This window comes from Globicephala melas, chromosome 21 (genome assembly GCF_963455315.2).
Source record: "Globicephala melas chromosome 21, mGloMel1.2, whole genome shotgun sequence".
Taxonomy (NCBI): Eukaryota; Metazoa; Chordata; class Mammalia; order Artiodactyla; family Delphinidae; genus Globicephala; species Globicephala melas.
The window spans coordinates 18,051,043-18,064,864 of record NC_083334.1 but is presented as its reverse complement, the minus strand read 5'-3'; positions in this window follow the sequence as shown (position 1 = coordinate 18,064,864).

Here is a 13,822-nt window from a genome sequence, read left to right as displayed (position 1 = left end):
TCACTTTTACTTACTATAAGGAAATTCAGTCTGCAGTACATATGAACTTACCCATCTAAACACATCATCACATGACTTTTTAGATCTGAAATTGTGGCTTGTATGGTATTGAGAATGAAGACTTAAAAAACAACTCTCTGAATTCCTACACCCAGGATATTTAAGACTTGTAAAATGCCTATGAAGCCTGTTTCACAGGTGAAAACGCTTGCATAAAGCAAGCATCGGTTTACTCCAGAACTATCCCTTAACAAGGAATGCTTAAGTGAGAGTAACACTAATAATCCAACATTATTACTGCTAATATATTATTTTAGTATACTTATTATACTGATAATATTAACAGCACTAATCTTATTAGTATTAGTACACTAATATTAATAACAAGTAGTTTGAAATCATTACAAACAAATTCTTGAATGATCTTGGACTCTAGCTACAGGGGTAGTAAGAGAAATTATGACTGTTACCAGGCTGGCACTGGGGACTTCAACAGGAAGCAACTCACAGGGTTTTTTTTGTTTTGTTGTTTGTTTGTTTTTTGTTTTGCGGTACGCGGGCCTCTCACTGTTGTGGCCTCTCTCGTTGCGGAGCACAGGCTCCAGACACGCAGGCTCAGCAGCCATGGCTCACGGGCCCAGCCGCTCCACGGCATGTGGGATCTTCCCGGACCGGGGCACGAACCCGTGTCCCCTGCATCGGCAGGTGGACTCTCAGCCACTGTGCCACCAGGGAAGCCCCAACTCACAGTTTTTAATTCTGTAGTTTACAAAGGAAGATTTACCATGAAGTTACCTTAGGTTTCACTTGGACAGGCCTTTTTAAGTCTTGTAGTGGTCCTAGCAATGTTTTTACATGGTAATATGTGTTTGTACTTTCTCCAAAACTAAGATATTAAATTCAGTTAAGACAAAGTTTGCTTCCTATTCCAATCCCCATCTCCACCCCAACCCCCATACAAATACTATACTCACACTATAGTAGAGGCTGTGGGCATCCTTGGTACCCAGCCAAGGCAAAGCTGTGTTGGTGACATAGTTGGTTTGGGTTTAGTGAACCAGGCTAGGACCAGAATATAGAATTCTGGCACATAGGACAACCATTTGCTTTCTGTTCTTTCTCACCTTCCAAGCATGTTTGGAAAATGTAATTAAAATCACACCGGAAGATCAAGAAGGAAGTAGCAATCAGACAGCATATACTTAAGTTTTCTAATCCATTCTTCCAAGTAACAGTTTCCAAATTCTCTATATTTTATGGGAAGTAAAAGCAGGAGCTTTTTTTGATGGGGAATGATATAAGTAGTTTTCATTTGTATTTCAAAAGGTGAGATCAGAATAGGCAAAAAAGATTAGGTCAGTTGCAGCTTTTTGGAAAACAAACAAAATCTAAGAAAAAAACAGAAATATGTGTTTAGCTGAGACCTCCTAAAAATGATATATCATTAGCAGTAAAGATGTGGTAGCTTATAAGAAAGATATTGATCGTCTTGTGAAATAAATGAGCTTAAATTTTCACTTCATTTATTACTGAAGTGATCATTTATTTGACATTGGTTTAACTTTCATGCTTTACTGATACTTATAAAAGCTTTTATTTTTTTCTATGGTATTTTAAAGGACCAAAACAGATTCTCATTTTCTCCCTAAAAGCTGTGATATTAGCAATAATTCTCTTTGAAAATGAACAGCCAAAAATATATGCAATTAATATGTATTTTAACAAAGATATTGACAAATGTACTTTTTAATGAAAATCTCATTACTTTAATGATGGTATTGAGCAATTCATTTTTTTAAGAAGTGATATACTGAGAACTTAACCTATTCTTAGCACAATGAAGTAACTTATGCTCTTTCAGTTTATCTTAGAAATAAATTTAAAGCTTAGATCTCATTTTATTTTCTAAAACCTCTTACCTCTTCTTATTACAGCTACCTGCTCAAGATTATACCAGTTTTTGCATTAAACCTACAGGTTCCAGTAAGCATACTGACTTTAGTATTAAAGTTAGTCATTTTACCTTACAGTTGAATTGTGTTTAATAGTTACTGAAGTGTTCGGACATATTATTTCTCTTGATGTTATGAATACGTCAAGAGTTAGCTCAGTTTCTTATAATATCCTAAAATGACAAAATCATGATTCTGAGTTATTCTCCAGTCAATATTACCATGTTCCACAATTCCAAATAAAGCCTAAAATACTCATAGATTTGCACACACATTACAGCAAAAGAGTAATATAGAATGTAGGTGAACTGTAATAAATCTAATATTGAATTTTTTTAATTGGAATTTATTGTTTTATTTGGAAAACAAAAGAGGAGTTCTTACATATGGACAGCACTGTTATGGACATGTAGAGATATATGATTTATATGTATATTTTATATATGTATATATTTTTTCATAGCTAAATAGAATCAATGTGCATCATCAAAAGAATATTGTGTTCTGTTTCACTAAATAGAAAAAAATAAAGAAGGGGAAAAAAAACATTAAAACATTGCCTGTAGTTGTCTTCATTACCTAAAAGTTCCAAAAGTCATCTGAACAGATTACTTCTCAGATACATGAAGAACTTCTTTAAATTGTATTGATGTATTGTGTCTTCAGAGATAATTAAATACAACACTAGTTTTTGCATGCAAAAACATATTTGTCTTGCCAAGAAAGTAACTGAGAAATAGAGTTGAGTGAGTGACTCAGCCTTGATGCAGAAACTTTTATCAGAAGAGTTTCAATCAGTTATGGAAACTCTGAGGACTGCCCACAAACATATGAGTTGATCCAGCTTCTTTCTGCATTTTAATTGAACATGCAAAAAGATGGCATACTAAAACAAATGTGTATTTCTCCCCAGGAGTTCACTCTACAAGAAAAGATAAGCCAAATTGGATTATGAAGTCAACTAAGAGTTGATGCTTTATTCACTTGGTATTATTCATCTGTTTCATTGTGATATTTACTCTGCTTTAAACAATCACTGTACTACTCAATTATACTTTTCCATTTTTAAATACAAATTACTGTCATATGGATGCATCCCAATGCTAATTATTGCTCTGAAGGAGTCGGTTCTACTGAAAAGATCTGCTGCACGTTCATCATATAGCTATGGTGATAACACTGTAGTTACTGGAGCTCACAATTGTGAGATTTCAATAGAAAACAGTAGAAAGGAAATCCAGGGGAACCCATCAGCCTTCCTAAATGTATTTAACAGACTTACACCAAGAATGGGTTTATTGCTATGCAATACATAATATCTTTTAAATCCTTGTAACCATAAAAGAATTTAGAAAAAAATGATTTTGTTAGAAGAGCACAAAGAGATTGACCCAGATTTTCAAAAGCTCTACTATACCAGCACTACTATATGACTCCAGATGAAGTTAAACAAGGCTACCCAAGAGCAAATATGATCCCAGGGCTTTATTCCGGCATCTTAGGTGAAAAGAAAAAAAAGAAAAAACTCAAAAGTTAAAATATCTACACAGGCCCTAAGCACTTCAGATAGTAGTTGAGCTCCTTAAGGACAGAGTTCAAAAGAATTATCAAGGAGTAGAAGAGAAGATAGCCTTCAGTAAGTGAGCAAATACTTGCTTCCAAGAGTTCATAGGTTCAACACCTATGCCATGTCCCAGTGGAAAAGTTTTTTTAAAGTTATTAAAAAACATTATTATTATTAAGACTTCCACTATTAGAGGAAGACGATTTTCAGTATGGCAGAGTACGAACCTCCAAAATCTGCTCTTCCATAGAAGCAATAAGAACACTGATAAAAATTGTCAAAATTAACTTTTTCAAAACTCCAAAACTTAACCAAAGACTTCCAACAATTCAAGGAGTATTTATTCAAGAAAACTAGCTAAATCTCAGTAAACACTAAAAGCCTTATGTCTTGGGACTTGCATTATCCCCATCCCTCTCTGCCCAGCTCCACAATAACCTTGAAAACCAGCAGCCTTGCAGCCATGGTAACAGTGAAAACAAGCTGCCTAGAGGTGATAAACTGAGTTTGAAACGCCTTAGAAAGCCCATTCTCACATGTTTGATGTTTGGTAGATTCCTGCAAAAGCTCCATTAGCAGGGCTTCTCACTATTTGACCTGAGTCAGAGTGTATTCAGTGGGATAAGCCTTAACTCTAGCACATTTATTGAAAACAATTGCTTAACATCTCCACTGCCTGAGTCAGTGATAACAGCTGGGGCAAAAAAGAGGCTAGCTTAAAAAAGGAAGATCTGGAGAATAAGATTTCATAATTGGCGTTGAAAAACTCCAGTGTATTATTGGGACTCCAGAAAGCCTCAGGCATGTACAGGGTTTTGTGCATTCCCAAGAAGACCTAGGAAGGCTCTAATCTCTCACCTGTGGCTGAAATTGAAGCCCTGAGCAAGCAGGAAGTGAAAGCTAAGGTACAATTTTGAAGTGCTTGCATGTTGAAGGCATGCTTCAACACACACACAGAGCCCCCATTGAAATGAGTGGGAGTATTATTACTTCTAGGATATATAATGGTTTAAGAAAAGTCAACCATTTTCTAACCAGTAGGCTAAACAAGCCATGACTTCAGTGACTGCACATGGCAGAGAATATAAACTTTGCAGAATTATTACAAGACAGTTACTAAACAAACAGAGAAAACAACAATAAATAGCAGGAACAACATCCCTGGAGAAGGTGGGGAATTTGGTTTCCACAATTGTCATATTATAAAATGTCCAGTTTTCAACTAAATATTATAAGACATACAAAAAAATAGGGAAGTATGACTCATACACAGGAAATAATGCGGTCAACAGATACTCCCTGAGGAAGCTCAGATGTTAGACTTTAAATCAGCTCTTATAAATATGTTGAAAGAATTTAAAAAAAAAAAAAACCTGTGTCTAAAGAATTAAAGTCTGAGGATAATGTCTCACTAAATAGAAAATATCAATAAAAATAAATTATAAAAGAAGCAAATAGAAATTCTGAAGTCAAGAAGTAAAATAACTGAAATTTAAAATTTACTAGAAAGACTCAACAGCAAATTTCAGTAGGCAGAAGAAAAAACTTGTGAACTTGAAGTCAATTGAGTACACCTTGTCTGAAATACAGATATAAAAAAGAATGATTAAAAATGAAGAGAGGACTTCCCTGGTGGTGCAGTGGTTAGGAATCCACCTGCCGATGCAGGGGACACAGGTTCGATTCCTGGTCCAGGAGGATCCCACATGCCGTGGAGCAACTAAGTACGTGTGCCACAGCTACTGAGCCTGCGCTCTAGAGCCCGCGAGCCAAAACTACTGAGCCTGCAGGCGACAGCTACTGAGGCCTGCGCGTCTGGAGCCCATGCTCTGCAACAGGAGAAGCTACCGCAATGGGAGGCTTGCGCACCACAGCGAAGAGGGGCCCCCGCTCGCCACAGCTAGAGGGAGCCATCATGCAGCGATGGAGACCCAACGCAGCCAAACTAAAAAAATAATTAAATAAATAAATTTTTAAAAAATGAAGAGAACCTTACAAATGTGTGAAACAGCACCAAGCATACTAAAATATGCATAATGAGAGTCCCAGAAGAAAAGGGAAAAGAGAAGGGGGCAGAAAACAATATTTGCAAGAATAATGGCTGAAAAGTCCCCAAATTTTATGAAAAGCCCTTTACGTTAAAACAGTATTTTTAAGTGCTAACTGCATAAATATTTGCTCTACTGAATTTCTAAAATCTTCTAGAACAAAGTTTAGTATGCCTGTTCACCCTTCTTAGTGCAATGGACAAAAAGGACATATGTTGTATTACTAAATCAAACCTACTGTATCTTACTCTGTAATTATCAGTTTATTGGGGAAAATATACCATAAGTATTTTAATATATATATTTGTGATTTTGTTGAAAAGTATATATTAAATAGACTTCTTATAACTCAGTTTTTAGCATTTATACAAATTTTTAATTTTCTGCTCTACAGCCCTTTAAAAAAAGTGGAATGACACTATTCCAAAGGGATGGTATAAGGGCGTATTAATTCATCTATTTATCCTCTCCAGGACTTAAAAAATATACCAAATCAAAATACTTCATGATGAGAATAATTGCTCATTCCAATGTCATTTATTACATATAATCTATTCTAGGCACTGGGAATATAATAAAACATGTAGTATTCATAAGCACTTGAACTTACTACATGCTACAAGCACTGTTATAAGCAATCTGTGTTAATTTATTTAAACTTTCCAAGACCATTAAGAAGTAAACACTATTATTATTTCTATTCAACAGATGATTATAATATTAAGTCATAAGGAGAGTAAGTAACTTGCTCAAGATCATGCAACACTTAAAACTTTCAAGAGTTAGAGCCACGCTATGAACTTACACAATCTGACTCTGGGTCTAAGACCTTCCCAGTTCTACTAAACATCAGTGAAAATATTCAGTGTTTCACCTGGAGCTTGTAGTGTTGAAGAGGGGATAGGCATGAATGTGGCAGTTGCAATTAAACACAATTCCAGGCATTCCTCATTTTATTGTGCTTCATTTCACAGTGACTGTGTTTTTTTTACAAATTGAAGGTTTGTACCAATCTTGCGTCAAGCGACTCTATCAGCACCATTTTTCCAACAGCATTATTTTTTAATTAAAGTATGTACATTGTTTTTTTTAGACATAATGCTATTCATACTTAATAGACTACAGTGTAATGTAAACATAACTTTTGTATGTAATGGGAAACCAAAAAATTGTGTGACTTAATTTATTGCAATATTTACTTTATTGTGGTGGTCTGGAAATGAACCTGCAATATCTTCAAAATATGCCTACAGTGTAGTTTTAGAGATAAGTACATAGCAATAGAAGAACACATAGGTGGGACGTCTAAGCAACCTTTTAACATAAGGGTAGTTCCCTGCAAGGAAACTCTTAGTGAGGGATGTATGACTATTTTCAGAGGCTTGAAGATGTTACAGGCAGAAAAGATACAATAGCAAAGATTCAGATGCAAGGAGAACATCAGGAATATGAGTAGTCGAGAAGAACTTTAGGAAGTTTAGTAAATTAGATTGCATCCTGTAATCAAAACTGTGAGAAGTGAGGCCATCAGTGTTAGAGAGTAAATATTGATAGTACTTTGTATGTTAGGTTAATGAGTTTAGGTTTGTGCTGAGGGCAATAGGTAATAAGTGAGTATAAAGGAAGTTAGTTTCAGATTTGGATACTAAGAAAATTCATACTGGTTGGAGTGGGAAGAACAAATTGGAGAGGAATAAGTGTAGATAGAAAGGGAATACTTAGGAGGCTGTTGTACATGATACAGGTGATGATATATTGAGAGATAATGACAGTGTATTATAGAATGGTGACTTGAGAAATATTTGGAACCGTATTTGGTAAATTAAGTGATGCTGAATATGAAAGATAGGAAGGAATCAAGAACAATTCCAAGTTACGTTAACTAATCTCAGAAATGCATATATGTGTGTGTATGTGTGTTACTATGTTTTAATATTTTACTATTAGCTGTTGCAGATGGGATACATTTTTACAGAAAATTTTAAAATCTTGTACAATAAATCTCTTTTTGAAATCAGCATCAAAGTTACATCTTCCTACCTGTTGAATGTGTATGTTCAATTTTATTACCAGGCAAAAGCACAACAAATGATCATGTGTTCCTTCTGGCACTGGATGCCAGCAAGCTCTAAGGTAAGGTGTGTTCTCAATTCCACTTATTTCTTTCTGCTTAATTGTCTTGAATAACTATCTGCACTCATTCTTTATCATTGTCATGTATCCATAATCTCTTGCTTTTGTTTTTGACATATGTAAATGCTAACCTGATGCTGTAAAATGACTAGTACTAATTCCCTTTGCTGACAGTATAATTAGGACGGAAAACAAGATTAGTATACTTAGAGTACAGTACTGATAAAATTAACACGAAGTTTTTATAAAATTTTAAAAGAATCAGGAATCAGAAAATCAAACAATGCAGAAAAATAAGACAAAGTTTTATGAGACTATTGATTAATTTCTAATATTTAGTCAGATTGAGCTAAATAAATTTATTGTGAAACTGGTATTTGATAATTAGAGAAGGAAAAAATAAAAACCACTAGAAATAGAAATAAATAATTATAAAACAGCCCAAGCTTTTTAGAATGCTAATAGATGTTGTAGAGAATGTTTGGTCCTAAATTTAGTCAATATTTTGAACATTTAACTGTTAGGAATGATAATTTATTTGTCAAACTGTCTCTTAAAACCATTATATACTTTCACAAATTGAGTGGAATTGGGATATATTTACAGCTTGAGATTCCTAACCTCTTTGAGTATGGATCTACAATATTAAGACCATTTAGAGGCGTGCCTCGGTGAATGATACTCCTCGCGCAAGCCTCTGACTACTCAGAGAGAGCCAGAGTATTCGGTCCAAAAGGAAAAGTCATCACTGGCCTCTGGCGACTCAACCCAGGACCTCGGTAAAAGAATGGAGGCAAAGATCGAAAAGATGCAAGAAATGTTTAACAAAGACCTAAAAGAATTAAAGAATAAACAAACAGAGATGAACAATACAATAACTGAAATGAAAACTACACTACAAGTAATCAATAGCAGAATAACTGAGGCAGAAGAACGGATAAGTGACCTGGAAGACAGAATGATGGAATTCACTGCTGCAGAACAGAATAAAGAAAAAAGAATGAAAAGAGATGAAGACAGCCTAAGAGACCTCTGAGACAATACTAAACACAACAACATTCGCATTATGGGGGTCCCAGAAGGAGAAGAGAGAGAGAAAGGACCCGAGAAAATATTTGAAGAGATTATAGTCGAAAACTTTCCTAACATGGGAAAGGAAATAGCCACCCAAGTCCAGGAAGCGTAGAGAGTCCCATACAGGATAAACCCAAGGAGAAACACACAAAGATACATAGTAATCAAATTGGAAAAAATTAAAGACAAAGAAAAATTATTGAAATTATTATTCAGGTGAAGGACTGAATCCTAACTGTAGTTAGGATTATTTTCAGGGTGTACCCTGACTCTGTGCAATGGAGTAGTAAAACAAAGGACAGAGAGAACTGCAGATCAACATGTCCCATCATCATGGGGCCCATGGTAAAGCGGATTCACAACCCAAAGTGGACCCTAGTAACAATCGGAAGATCCTATTGCTTCCTGCACCAAACCTGAGCTATGGGGATTAAGGAACTCTGAATTATCATATGCTGTGAGAGGCAGAGAAGCTACAGCAGAGAGAACAAAGAAATGGGGACCTGATTTGCTTACTCATGGGAACATGAACTGAAAGGTCAGCTTAGCCCAACTGAGTATAGTCAATCCTTGAGGAAAAGAGAAAAAGAGAGGAGCCACGTACTTCCTGAGTCAAAAATCTATTCTTCCTCCTGCAGAAAAAAAGTTGGAGAGATGGAGCGGGCTCCCTGATGCTGACTTTCACTTTGGGTGATGGTGTATAGGTTCAATGTTCACCCTGGTCCAGAAATATTCTCTGGACGCATCATGCAGGTCTCATTGCCTTAGGATATGGTTCAGTAGAACTATTCTATGTACCATACATTAACTGGAAAAAGTTGACGGAGATAATTGAAAGTGAAACAGGCTTTCTGTTTCGAAACTGAGAGGAGGATATGCTTGCCCTTTGGGGGTGACTTGCAGAGGTGTTACTCAGAATGTCACTCTCAGAGTAACCTGGATGTCAATTTGCAATTCCAAATGTCCCTTCTCCCCCTCGTACAAACACATGCAGAGTCACTAAAAGAAGGCTGTGCTTGGAGAGATAGAATCTGAAGTAATACAAGTAGCTCTTGCCAAGAGATGAATAAGAAAGTATTATAGTATCCTCTAAGGTTCTGGAAAACAAGTTCTGTCATTAGGGGGAGAAAATCCATTATTCACACTGTCATCAAACAAAATGAAATGTCGCTCGAATTTCACTTATATATTAATGTGTTTTTATATACTCTCATGTTTCATGTTCTTTTCTGTTACTAAGACTTACTAGTTTTTCCCCTTTGGAATATAAAAGTGCCAGGCAGTGATGTATAGAGTTAGGGAAGGTATTTTCATACTCCAGTCCCTTCCCCACTTCTGCCTTTGGTGCAAGACTGGGATTGTCAACCAGGGCTGCAGAAGCTATTAATTATGCTGGCATCATTTGGGGATGATTTCACTGTGGAAAGACCTAGAGAAATATTAATGTAACATAGCAAATTTAAAATTAACATAACAAACTAATGTCTCCAAATTCTCTTGGTCTTGCATTACTGAGCCTCATATCAACTCTTACTGTTCTGGATGACACTTCATCCAATTTTATTTTTATATCCTGCATTTACGTTTTTACATCCCAAACCTCTCACCTATGGTACAGCGGAATTCATCCAATACAACAGAACAGTAATACTGAAAATAAAAAGTTACATTTACTTTCTACCTCCCTCTCCTTGAACTCAACCAAAAGACGTCCTATCTATTTCTGTTCTGAATTCCAAGTCCAACCCTGAACTTTTTTATTGGATAAAAAGTGCAGTTATGAGACAATGTGATGAATAATTGAAAAGTAAATCAGAGTTACCTCCTAATCACATTCATGAGATTTTACACATTTGCCCTATTAAGCCATAAACCAAGTAACTAGGAGGTTACTCTCTTAATTCTTCTATGAAACCACTAAAATTCCAATCTTAATATTTTTATCTTATGTGAGAAAATACCAAAAAGTACAAAGGAGTAGAAATAGTCAGAAATAGAGGATTCGATTGAGCAGGACATCAAAATTACTTATAGAAAACTACATTTTTTTTTTTTTGAGAGAGAGAGATTTACTTTAAAAGAAAACTTCCAGGGAATGTGCCCTGTGCTTCACCTTGGGAGCTACTTCCAGCCCAAGTGCCCATATCATCAGTGTCTGCAATCCTGTGATCCCTGATGTCTAGAAATCATGATCCCAAAGCACTGAATGATCCCAAATCAAGAAAGAACAGTTAAATTACATGTAGTAATTACATGTAGTATACTGTGTTAAGAAAAGAAAGTGTATTATTATTATATTTTATAATAGTTTTCAACCAGTATTGACATAGGAAAAAAGGGGGTTTTCTGGCTAACGAGAAAACTTCTATTCCCTGAGCATCCCAACTACCTGAGGGTGTATTATAAAGAGACTGCTCTTTCTAGACAATCAGGGTTAGCGTTACCTAACTTGCCAAGAAGAATCTAAACCAATCAAAGGAAAAGATCTTCCCTCCTAACATTAAATGTGATTTTTTTCATTCTTAGAAACAATAAAAATGTCTGTATTACATAAAATCCCACATATATTAGAAAAAACAAATTATTAATTTCCAATCTTTCTATGTAATTGTTAGCTGCTCTTTGGGTCAATTAAATACTAAAACAATAAATTAAGATTGCTTGAGCAGAGAATAGATAGGTAAACAGTTGAAATAATACGGCAGGATGTTTCCATTCTGCTAGACTGCATGCTCTCATAATCCACAACACTGGATGTTTCAGGCGACACTTTCAAGTCCAACTACGGGAGTACTCAGTTTCTACTACCCTGGGTAAACCCGGCACATACTGGTCAGAACTTCCAAAGGCCCAGCTCAGAATTAGAGGTCTATGTCAGACAGCAAGTGATATATTTTGGTGGGAAATGACCAATGAGAAAACTGCATTTTTACAGGAAAGCAGGAAGTACTAAAAGAATTGTGCTATGAGGAGTATAAAAAATTCATTTGTCTGATATAAACAGAGTTCATCATTTCCCAAATCATTTTACAAATGTCTTCTACAAAGATGACTGGATGCTGTGTTTCTGAAATGAATTTTCTACCACTGCTGTGATTATACAGTGATTTTTTTAAAGTGTCTGCAGATATTATGGCAATTCATTAGGAATGAAAGGATAAGAAAACGATTACCATCCTGCCTTTACCAAATAACAAAGCAGCAGGTAAGAAGAATCTCTCCACCTATCATTTCCATATCGCTCCCAATAGCACTGTCTAGCTTTGCAAGCTGTTTGACAAACAAACAATATTGCAACTTCTCAGTGAGGCAGCCAAGATAATATTCAGAACAAATGCATTTTCTAACCCTCATAGCAATACATTCAGTAGCAAATCATTAAATTCTAAAGTCATATTATATTTTGTGATGATTCCAGGCTTCTAAGAAGTTTGTAAGAGCTGGATAAACACCTTCAACCAATTATACCTTTGCAAACAACTTTTAAATAATGGTTTCACATTTATATTTTGAAATTTTAAAGTAATTGCTATTATAAAATCAAACTTATTAAAAATACAAATTTTCTTCTTTCTACAAAACTAAATAAATGTGATTTATGTGAAAGTGTTTCTATAACCTCCGAATACAAAATGTCTGCCCTCGAAAAATATCAGCATGTTTTACTATACGAGAGGAATCAATGAACTACAACAGATACTGTTGCCTTGACAAGTTCAAATGAGCTGCTTATTCTGATTTGTAAAAAGAGGTGAGCCTTATACAAGTATGAAATGACATCAATTTTATTGACAGAAACATTCCAACCACTAGTTTACTAGCTCTCTTATTTAGTGCACATCAAAAGAAGGCTCGAGATCTTTATATTGAAGTTTTCATTACACAACCCTCCACACAAGTTTTCTATTTGAAAAATAGAAATAATGAGACAAATGATAATGAGTTAAAGCATCCAGTATCTGAATATGCTGGGTTAGGCACAACCTTTTTACAGTGGGGGAAAATTACTGAAAGAAACAACAACTTTCAGTAACAACCAAATAGACCCATATTTTTCAAATAACTCAGAAAAAAATCAGCTTAGCCTCTTTTCACTAAATTCTTGCATAATGAAACACTGGTCAGTGAATTAATACTTTAGGAAAGGAAGGCATGATTCAAAATAGTTTCCAAAAGTTGTATTCGTATTGTTTTCCTATTCAACTCTTTTTTTTTTTTTAATATTTATTTATTTATTTTTGGCTGTGTTGGGTCTTCGTTTCTGTGCGAGGGCTTTCTCTAGTTGCGGCAAGCGGGGGCCACTCTTCATCGCGTTGCGCGGGCCTCTCACTATCATGGCCTCTCTTGTTGCGGAGCACAGGCTCCAGATGCGCAGGCTCAGTAGCTGTGGCTCACGAGCCTAGTTCCTCCGCGGCATGTGGAATCTTCCCAGACCAGGGCTCAAACCCGTGTCCCCTGCATTGGCAGGCAGATTCTCAACCACTGCGCCACCAGGGAAGCCCCCTATTCAACTTTTATATTGAGCTACACTAGGCTCACCCTCCTAAGTGAATACTTCCTCAGGAAAACACACTGTTTTGTGCATGCCAAAATCATGTATTAGAAACTGTAGTCCCATCTTTCATTTCCACAGATATTTGTCTCTGAAGTACTGGGGCACTAATATATAGATAGGGTGAGTTTCAAATATTCTTCCTTCATCTTCCATAGCTCTTTGATATGTAGGCTTTCAGGTTTTCCATTTCAAAAAATGGTCTTAGGGATGAGAAAATAGGGCATGGGCTCTACAGTCTATCTCTGTAAAGTCAAGTATTTCTAACTGAATCAACCTACCAGGGCTCAAAATATTTCTCCCAGCCCTAACTTTTTTATTGACATTTAATAACCATCAAAATAAGGTGGTGTGTACTCAGAATACTGCTTAAGAAAAGTCTCTTCCATTGGGACAAAAACAAACACTATTTGCCTAACCTGGATTAGCTCTCTGTCCAGTGATCTCTAAAGTTGAAGATGAGATATGAGCTTTTTATTAGCAGCCTCTGTTCAACTGT